This window comes from Nylanderia fulva, unplaced genomic scaffold (genome assembly GCF_048542155.1).
Source record: "Nylanderia fulva isolate GAGA-0341 unplaced genomic scaffold, ASM4854215v1 Scaffold46, whole genome shotgun sequence".
NCBI lineage: Eukaryota > Metazoa > Arthropoda > Insecta > Hymenoptera > Formicidae > Nylanderia > Nylanderia fulva.
In genome coordinates, this window is record NW_028190543.1 from 139,395 (window position 1) to 150,865 (window position 11,471).

At 35.2% G+C, this 11,471-nt stretch overlaps 1 non-coding gene across 1 annotated transcript; it reads right to left on the reverse strand.

Moving 5' to 3' along the window:
- Positions 1-10,456: 10,456 nt before the first annotated feature.
- Positions 10,457-10,702, reverse strand: LOC146721521 (Nuclear RNase P). Its single transcript, XR_014925629.1, has one exon.
- Between the last annotated feature and the right edge of the window lie 769 nt (positions 10,703-11,471).

Here is an 11,471-nt window from a genome sequence, read left to right on the forward strand (position 1 = left end):
CATCCAAACCAAATTGAGACAGGAGTGAGATGTCTTGTGTAGATCTGTATCCAATTCCTTCTCTTGTTCTTATAACCCTAACACCTAACTTTTTTAAGTTTTTCTGTAGCCTCTTATTTTTTAGTATTAGGTCCAGTGGACAATCTATCCCCCTTTCTCTTAGCTTACTGGAGATCTCATTGCTTAGTTCGCTGGAGGGTACAACATCACTTAGTTTTACTGTCAACTCTTCTAGAGTCTCCACAAATCTATCGTTGCAGAATAAAGTGTGTGCAACAAAAAAGTCGCTACAATCTAGAGTGAGTTTTGTCAAGGAATATGACTGTGATAGTATCCTTATACTTTCGCTATCTGTGATCTTACATTTCGACATATCCAACACTTTGAGACTCTTCTGTAGCTTGCAGTCATTGTAGATAAATGGGAAGCCTATAACGATCTCACGATTACTGTACATTGCACCGATGTACAGTTCTTCTAGGGAGAAATTAGATAGCTTTGTAAAGTTACCTTTTACTATTTTTCTGATCACAATGTTCATCACTTTCAAGTTTTCTCTCAGTATGTCACTCTTAAGTAGGGTGTTCAATTGATCAGCTGTAAATGTAGATATGATAAGTTTTAGTTTCACTAAATTGAGTGTGGCAATGTAACGTATCTCAGAGGGGTTCAATAGACTATTTGTCATGTCAAGTGAGTTAAAGTAGCCACAATTATTGAAAAACTTGACAATAGTGAAAGGTTCACATCCGATATTTCTAAGATATGTTACAGCATGTGGTTCGAAAACAACTTCTTTTATGGGTATTTCAGCATCTTTGTTGTCCTCCTTTGTCTTTAACACATCTCTTCTAAATCTAGCACCAATCATGTCCAGAAAGACTTGGAACAGTACTCTCATAACATGTTCTCTAATAGTATCATTGTTGATTAATTCATCGTATGTCTCATAACTTTCCTTACAACTAAGTTCCCCATATATCATTTTACGCAAATGTTTCCCCATACCATAGAATAGTCGTTTCCACAATCCACTTTCTTTCATCACTACATAATTATAGTTGTCTTCCACTAGCCACATTACTGAAAACAACAAACTTTGGTACAGATTCTTAGTGTCATCGGTATAGTCAATGTATTCGTCTACTTTCAACAATACATCAATTATTGACTTATCTTTTACACAGCTATCAATAGTTGGCTCCTGTTTATTTAGCGATACAATCATATCAAATACTTCTTTTGTTGTATCTATTGATATTGGTCCTGTATCACCCTCAAATTCTCCAGAAAGCTCATCTAACATGTTTTTTATAGGATCGAATATCATGACATCTTCACATTTATATTCACCCATGCCATCTCTTAGTTTAATTTTAACTGTTTTTTCTTCACTTCCACACACCACTTGTAACACAACTGTTAATGCATATAATATGTTGTAGATCATTCTCATCTCCTTATCTTTATTAATTAAAAAAGCGTTACAAATTAAATTAAAAAGGAGTTGGGGTAAAAGGGTGAAGTGTAACTATCAGTGACAATCTATGACTTTGTTTGGGGTTTGTAAAACATACAATTCCAACACACTCATGCACCACAACTATCTTTAACATGCCAACCTTGTAGTTTTGTGTCATTTGAGTACCCATGCATACAGTGTCTGCTACTTCACACCCTCACCAATCCATGTAACTCATCTTTCTATCACTTGTTCACACACATTTTAGCGACTCATTGCAAAGAAATGTTGAGCATACAGTAGAAACAGAGCTTGTTGATAAACTATCGCTTTTAATTATCTTAGACCCAAAGATTGTCTTGATGCCCAGAATTCCTACAGCCCACCTCTTGTTGTGAGATTGAAGGGATTGGGGTCTTTACGATGAAGTTTAGCTACCAGAATCCAGTTTAAAGCAATAAAACATTGTTATTATATTAAGGAGCTCATCTTTGTCTAGCTTTCTTGCAAAGCATTCCTTCATAAAATCATTAACCTTGAACACTCTACCCTCCCCAATCTCGTGGCTAAAAGCATCGAAGATTCTCGAAGACACATCTGTGGTGCTCTCGAGTACACCACATAGGACCTTGATGAGATTCAGAGGGATAAGACTTCCCGGCAAATTGGAGATTCCCTCCAATTAAAAGTATAAAAGGAGGAGAGTTACTGTAGGGGGGGATGACAAGAAGTAAAGATTCACCTGGAAGAAACATGGTTCGTCCAAGACTTCATAGGGATCTAAAATTGAGAAATAAAGATACTATTTTCAATTACAAGCCATGTTCGGTTTATAACTTTTATTTAAAGACCGCGGCGGTACCAAAAGGGTACCACAGTATCCCAGAGTTATTCCAATGAAGATGCTAAAAAGAACCTCATAAAGCCATGTCTTGGTGACCCAAGATCTTAGAGCATCTCCTGGTGGCTTGTCCATAAAGAGAAGTGGGAAAGATAGCAGTGGGAATCCCAACCCATCGTTAGAACCACTTTCAACTATCAACAAATTTCTTAGATGCATTGGAATGTATCTATTGGCGAATTTGCCCTTTAGGACTGTACTAGCCAGAACGGGATCTGTAGGTGTAATGCAAGCACCAACAATCATTGAGGAAAGAAGATCCATTTGCAGTAGATAGTAAACAATAAGAGAAGAGATAATCCAAGTTAGAAACAGGAATGGAAGTAGCAGTACAAGAATACTCTTCCACTCCTTTCTTATGTAGGACTTGGGAACTGAGATACCTACAGCTACGACTTGTAAACAAAGAACTATTCTGGAGAAATGGAACATAAAGGGATCCTCCTTGTAGTTAGATCCACCTAGAAAATTTTTGAAAGATGTTCTAAAGATGATACCGAAGAGCGTTGCAACAAGAGACTCGGTAATGTACAACCTCTCCTTAACAAGGAGAGATATCAAGCCAAAGAAGAGGACAAATCCACCTAAAAGAGAGCAAACCACGAAAAAATCATCCATTTGAGGGGGTATCGAAAGTTTAATGAAATGATTTATGAGATAGCGAAAGGAGAAATTTTTAATAAAAAGTGAAAAGGGGAGATGTGGAAAAGTTTAACCCTGCGTGCTATGGTGATAGTGTTATGGATCAGGTGAAGAAGAATATTTGGCATAGGACATTTTAACTAAAGGATCACTTTAATTAATTAACGATTAGGCCGTGGATGAATCATTCTACTATTAACAAATATTTCTCTAACTCCCTTCTCAAATAGATCTTCTAGCGTATCATCGTCACAGGGAATGATAGACTTCTCAATACTTAACGTATTTAATCCCATATTTAACTCAGCTGGATTGATTTCTAATACATCTTCATCAATTTTACATTCAATAAGTCGTAATACTTTCAATCTTTCACACTTCTGCAGAGCAAGAAGTCCCTCTTTGTTTAAATGGTAACCTATCATACAAATATTGTATAGATTTTCAATCAAAGGGTTTGGTTCACCTCTAGAATGAAAGGTTGGGTCCATATTGGAGTATTCATTACCTGATCTAATGGCTGTAAATGTTAAATATGAGTTATTATTGTTTCTACTTGTCATTATTTATGCAAAATCTCATTTTTAAATAGTCCTAAACCAATATATTAAGGTAAAAATTTTTATGCCATTCTATTTGATGAATTTTCACAATATATTGGAGAATAACTATCACTACAAAGATCTCCTAATTACAGATGTCTTGGAGGGAAGAATAATATTATAAAAGAGTTATAAGAGAAACTATTTAACTAATATTTGGTATGGTTTTAATCGATGTTTTATAAGTAAAGTTATAATTAAACTAAGTGGATTCACTCCTCAAGTACTGATTTACCCGTCATTTCAGGCAGTATCTCAATCCCCATGATATGGAGAATAGTGGGTGCTACATCCCTGAGTGAGTGAGTTGTATTAGTGAATCTTTCATTCCATCCTTTATCTTTTACTTTATCACTACAAATTATAAGTGGCACCTTATAGGTTGGTTTTTTGACATGATCATTGTTTTTATCCTTCACACACTCAGCATTTCCATGACTTGCCGTGATAACTAAGGTGTAACCATTATCTTCACACACTTTATGTAAGATACCAATAGACTCATCTCCTGTTGTGACAATCTTGCGTATATCATTCTTGTATTCTGTCCCAATAACACCTAACGACGAGAAATTGCAAAGAATGAATGATACATTGTTTTTAATCGCCTCCATACATTCATGCAAAATACGCGGAATTATCATTTTTACCTCAGGATTGTAAAGATATATCTCGCGAATGAGAGCAGAACGTACATCCTGAGTTATCGATGTTTCATTAAGTATAGGTACCTTCTTTAAATAGTATAGGACATGCTTTTCATCGCCGCCAATCTGAATTTCCGAAAGGTAATTCTTGAATAGTATATCAGAAAACGTATTTGTAATCGGATCTTTTTCAAAAATTACATTCACCCCAAAATCTTTGTCGTATTTACACATTGTAAATATTTCATTTCCATCTTCGACAAATTTGCTCATTAGCTCTCCCATTCCATTAGTCCTGAAATTGAAGAATACAAGCGTGTCTTCTGTTTTTATCCTACCTTTTTCCAAGAAAAGATGTGGTTCAAAGAACTCGTCACTGATATCTCTTTCATAATTGTATTTTATGTAGTCTTTGATACTTAAATTCTCATTTCTTTCGCTTTCTATATCTCTCATCATATTGTAACTCCTTTCTATCCTTCTTTGTCTCTCAAACTTTCTTTGACTATAACAAAATCTCTTAAAGATAAATAAAGACACGCTATTATCACCCTTATTTTGTATTCCAGTTCTATCCATGCTGTAATGTCTCCCAGAGATAGATGCAATCTCGCCAAAACCCACCTCGCTTATGCACACTCTCAGTGCATCTATATACACTTGACATGACCTAGGCTCTACATCCACACCATCTGCTACACAATGTATGTAGAGTTCCTCACATCTTCCTTTACAGTTCACAATCAGTGACTTTATGTGGTCTATATGGGAATGAACACCACCATCACTCACCAGCCCTATCAGATGAATCCTTTCTTTATTCTTCAATTCAATTCTGTCTAGACACTCACCCATCCTCCCTTCAGCTATAACTTTGTTAAGTCTAGTTATACTCTGATCAATCACTCTCCCAGCCCCTATTGTAGCATAACCTGCTTCTGCATTTCCAATCTAACCCGGAGGAAGTCCCACATACTCACCATGTGCATGGACCATAAAACTGGGAAAGGTTGTGCTGAGTGTAGTAATCCAGGGATATTGTGTGCTTTCAATGTCATCCTCATCACATACCCCTTCATCATGGTTCCACCCATCAAGTATCACAAGACATACTTTTTTCATTGCATTGTTCTACTTTTTCACGTTTTTATTCTAATCACAAAACACGTTTTACAAATATACATCCTGATTTAATAATGTGAATCATCGTGTTTCAGACAGAGTCACATAGTTCTTACTGGCAGAAAAGAGAGGCCTATCCCATGTAGAGATAGAAAGAATGGTAAAGTGTTGTACACATAGAGATATGGGTAAGATGAAGATAGAAACACAGTGTTTAGCAACTATAACTTTATTTAGTGAGTGGTGCTACACTTCACTGCTGTAACACACCATTAACGAATGTTCTCTTGGCTTTACCTTTAAATAAATGGATTAACTTGTTAACGGCATTAGATCCACATTTTTCAATGTGTAACTCGTCTAACTCTATCTTACACTCAAATGGATTCATAGTTAACAGACTGTAATCTATAGAACAATTTATAAACCACGATTCCCTTAATTTCTTACAATGTGACAAACCAATGATATCAATCTTTGTTAACTCAGAATTTACGACACTCAGATCATTCAACCTCCTTGCTAACATTGTTGGCACATCTTCAGACCCCAAGAAGAAAGGCAGTGATCTCCCATATATAGGATAGTTTAGCTGTATATTATCCAAAGAAGTTAATGGAAGATCCTTTACATCATCTAAGATGGTGAAATATGAAATTCTAAAACCTAAACTTAGTGTTGTCAGATTTGACAAATAATCCAACACATCCTTGTTATCTTTCAAGTCAACTCTTTCAATACGCTCCAAGTTCATGATCACTAACCTTTCAAGCTTCTTCAGTTTAGTTATAGCCTTTAGATCTTCCAAAGTAAGATAAAGCCTGGAAAACCAGTTAAGTTCTATAACAAGAGACTTGAGAGTTTTTGTAATGTTACCATCCTCCTTAACTATCCCTGCTATTGGACGATCAAATTCATCAATGGTAAGTTCTTCTAGTTTTTTAAAATCTGACACAAGTGAAATATTGTCAAGATGTTGAGAACTACTCGAAGCAATTCTAGTGACTTCAATACTCAATTTTTTTAGGGTTTTCTGTAACTTCTTGTTTTTCAGTATCAGATCTAACGGACATTCTACTCCTTTGTTTAGTTCTTCACCCATCTTTTCTTCACAAAAACGAATCTCATCACTTACCCTCACCTCCAACTCTTCGAGTTTTCCCAAGAGATCATTGCTGTCGTTGAAGAAAGTACCTAAAACATGGAAGTCTTTACAATACAATCCAAGCTTTGTTAAATACGGATATGACTCAGCTAATATTCTCAGACTCTCCTTATTCCTAATTTCACATCCTGTTAGTTTCAATACTTTGAGAGTCTTCTGCAGATTACAGTTATCATATATAAATTGATGATATATTATCCCACGACAGTCCATTTCACTGATGTAAAGTTCATCCAGCGAAAACTCAGACAACCTTTCAAAGCTATTTTTTCCTATGTAGTCAACTGTAACATCCAGCACTTTCAAGCTTTTTTTCAATACATCACTTTCTACTATTACACCTATATCATGCGATGTAGTAACTTTAAGTTTAACTAACTTAAATCTGGATATAGACCTCAACTCTTCCTTTGATAGTTCACTCTCCCTTACCTCAAGTGATGTTAGATACTCCACTTCATAGAACACTCTAAATACTCTCCAAAACCTACGCCCTAACTTTCTGAGATGAGCCAAGACATGTGATTTAATTATCAATTTGTTACCATTCTCTTCAGCTTCTAACATACTTTGCACATTTCCCACATCCATGGCCTCCATAATTTTTTTGAATAGCACTCTCGGTGGACATTTTGATGTGAAATAACCTTCCATTGTCTCATCGGATATATGAACGTTTTCACTTATCTTTTCTAGTGCATTTATCAATGAAGTTGATGAAGCTTTGGTTAAATGCATGGGATTGCATTTCTCACCACTTCCACACACTACTTGTAACACAACTGTTAATGCACACAATACACTGCAGCTCATTTCTCTTCTCATTATCTTTGTTAGGGTTTTTTTTATGAGCCCATGAGGTACTCTCAGTGGAGGACACCCCTATACAACCTTATTTAGGATTAATTTACTTTTTACCAGCACTCTGCAAAACAAAATTTAATGGTGTCAATCCCACTAATCTCTTCAATATTAAAGCTTCTCTTTGATAAAGACGAGGTTGAGGCATTTTTATCGAGTAGAAATGTGTTTTATGGCAAGCCCCCTTGTCCAGAGTGTTCGAAAATTATGGCAAGAAATGTAGAAAGAAGATCATTAGAAGTGGTGGAAGACAGTGTAACACTGAGATAAGCTAGAACACACACTTTTTGGAAGTCATTTGAACTGTGCTCAAATCCTATACATGGCCTATCTTTGGCTTAATCGTTGTACTCAAACACAAATTATGGCACAGAGTGGACATTCTAGTCGTACAGTCAGTGTGTTTTTGCAACAGAAGGTTAGTAACTTCAACATTGGAAGTAAGTGATCAGATCATCGGGTTGACGGTGTTTGGGTAGTAGCAGATGTTGAGAAGACAGAGCAAAGAAAAATGTTTTTGGTTGAGGTACAAGACCGTTCTGCAGAAGCCCTGCTTTAAATTATAAAAACACATGTGTTGCCTGGATCTATAGTCCATACTGATATGTTCAAGGGATACTCCAAGCTCTCAGCAGAACTGGGACTTGTGCATAAGACGGTCAATCACACACAAAACTTTACCAATCCAAAGACAGGTGTTAATACAAACACGGTTGAGGGAAATAACAATACACTAAAGATAATGATTAGACCAAGAAGTAGGGTTAGAAATATTGGAGATAGCCTAGGAGTGTTTATTTGGCGAAGAAAACATAATGGTAGGCTTTGGAATGGATCTTTAGAAGCAATGAGATATACTATGATATGTCTCAATAATATTCGCTAAAAATGTTTAAATTTTATTTTACAGAGGTGCTGGTAAATAAGTAAATTATAATTAAGATTACATTTTGACAATAACTTTATTTTAAGTAAAAATAAGGAAACTAAAATTTAATAAAATCCACCTTCTTGAAGTGAAAATACTTCTAAAAGACCACCTGAAACCCACTCAGCTTCTTTTAAACTCGTTTTCGGATTAACTGACTGGCCCTCATGCATAAACCTCAATGCTCCGGCTGCTACATCCTTTAATTTAGAATATTTTTGAAGTATTCTTCCGAATGTTACATTTTTCTTTACTTGATACTCATATTCATTCCCAGTCTGATCTTGTATTCTCACTATTGTCTTCTCGATGCCAATCTCTTGATTGTCATTCTCACTTTCAGAGATCTCTTGTCTTCGTTTCTTGGACATATTCTCTGAGTTCTTAATACCCTTTTCTTTCCCATAGCTCAACTCTCCATCTTCACTACTTTTTTCATCAACACCGATCTCATTCAACTTCACCATTCACCCCAATTCTTTTTATTTTTTAATAAAATGAAATTTTATTATTTAACATCTTGAGGATTGAAAATCATTTTTTTGTCTTTAAGGATGTATGTAATAACCATGTTACCCTATTTTGCAACAAAAGAAAGTCAAGATTATGGCAAAGTCTTTTACTTTACATCCAGAAGTAGTATATTTTGCAAAGCTACTTTGATAAATTTATTTTTATATTTTAGTATGATTTTACGATGTGTTAGCCGTGGTCAAAAATAGTATAACACAATACAACCAAGATATGCTAAGTATTATAGATATAACCAATTTTACTTTTATTTATTCAAGTGAGTAGTTGATCACTCTAAAATATCCACTTTCAAGTGAAATATATCTTGGCCTCTGGCGAAGTGATTCCTGGAACCGAGGCCTACAGGATATGGTTGCTCTGGGCGAGTGACAGTCATGTGGAGAAATTTTTATACAGGGAAAGACCTTGATTATCCCACTCCTGCAGGATACTAAAAAGGTTTTGTAGTCCCCAACTCACTATCACAGGTGGGCACAATGAATGTGGATGAAAGATTTTCCTTCTTCTAGTGAAAAAAAGCAAGTCGTCTTTCTATATAGGAGATTAGTTGCATTCTTACCTGAAGTTGCACATTAATTCAAAATGCATCTTTTAAACTAATAAATATTTATATTTGAGTTATTATAGACAAAAATTAAGTTAAAGACTACACATTTATTTAATTAAATTACTGTACTACTCTTATTTTTATCCTTTTTAATTTCTTTTAACTTTAAATTGGAAGAAATATTCCTGTAATATGCTCTTCCATCTCTTTCACAAGTTATAAATAGATAATCTGAAAGATCCTGCGGAATACAAGAATATTCGCGCTCTACTTGGATTTCTTCAATAGAAATGGTTTCTGGGTAATTTGAAGCTTTAATTGGACCAAGTTTGACCACAAGGTTGTTATTAAAAGGATCTTCCTCAATAAAAGTTAAACCAAAGCATTGAAATAATTTGTTTATATCAGAAACAGGATATAACTCATAAACTTCTGAGACTGTTATTGAGGGATTTGTTGGATGTACTATTGATTCATCTATATCATTGAAGGAATCTTTCAAAAATTTACTATAATCTATCTCTTTTTCGGATACATTTTTTTGTCTCTCTCTTTTTATTATTTCACTTCTCTTCTCCTGCTTTCTGAAATAATCAGCGGAAATATACTCGGATTTACGTAACCACGGTACATCTTTCTTAGGAATTGGTTTATATTCCTCAATTGTGTCATTCTCAATATCTTTCATTATGTGGCCTAAGATGTCTATGTCTAAAATTTCTAGAACATCTGAGTGTAACGGTTTATACATCATTTCTTCTACTGAACCATCAAATTCTCTGATATCTTCTTCTATATCTAAATTAAAACGATACATTCCTGGTGTTGGTGGTGGAATATTATTTTCATATTCTAAATTTTCTATAACATCTCTTTCATGCTCATCCATCGTAGAATTGGGGTCTGTGAAGATCAGATTTTAAAATGAAAATTTTCAATTTTACTTTAAAAGTGAGATCTTCTCATTTATGAACCACTTCCCCAGTGAAAATGTTAGAAAAGAAAAAAAGATTGTAAAAAAAAAGATGTTATAATAAAATAATGGTTAAACTAGAGAGTAGTCCGGATTGTGTTACAATAGGATCGACCATTGCCTTTCGAATTTAGCTACCGAGATTATCCCATGCAAGATTATTTCCAAACTTAATACACTCACCCTATTCCAGTCATGTATTAAGTAACATTGCTATTAAATCTTGTTTTAGCTTTAACCAACCACTCTCTCAGTGTATCATGGGCGTTCCCGGACCTTCCCAAGGGATTTCTCCCCTATCGAAAGCTTCTAGCTTGACAAGGGTAAAAACAATTACAAGTTAAAAATTTTGAGCTTATTTTTAGAATTGCCTTTATTTAAATTGTAGCGGTGTATTTGATATTTACTTTAGTTTAAATTCTTTATTTTCATGAAACTTTTTAGATAAAAAGGTGAGTATTGTGTCGTGGGTTGTATCAGCACAACTAGCAAGCTAAGAAGTAATGAGAAGTGTGGAACTGTGTATAAGACTGGGTTGTGGAGAATATATTTAGACGGTCAATATGTGGTGGAAAAATCAGATAATCTTATCATCCATCCACTTGAAAAATTTACAGGGTTTGTATGCCTTCTTGCATTTCGCAAACTTCCTTCCTTTGTTCTTCTCCGTGTTTGCCGTCATCACCATCGTTTCATATCCACAATCACATTTTGGTGTCTCAGCACTCTCTCTCCTCCGTAGCTCATTTCCTCCTTTGCGGTCCATACTCTCTTCTCTCCACTCGAAAAAGGTACATTTTGCAGGCCAATAGAAGCAGCTGTAGAACATCCTTCCCTTGTTGGGTCCCTCCTTTCTCACCTTGTTCTCTCTCGATACTCTTCCGCAATCACATGGGGGTATTTCACTAGTTGTTATGTCTCTTTTGGTGTTTTTCCTGTTTTCATGCTCCATCCTCTCGGTGCATCCTTTCGATTTTTTTGCAATGACTTCTATGAGATCACACTCTGGATTATCCCTCGTATTCTTTTGTCCTACTTTTTGTCTCGTTCCCTTTTCCTCTCTGTTTTTCACTCCATTATCACCTTC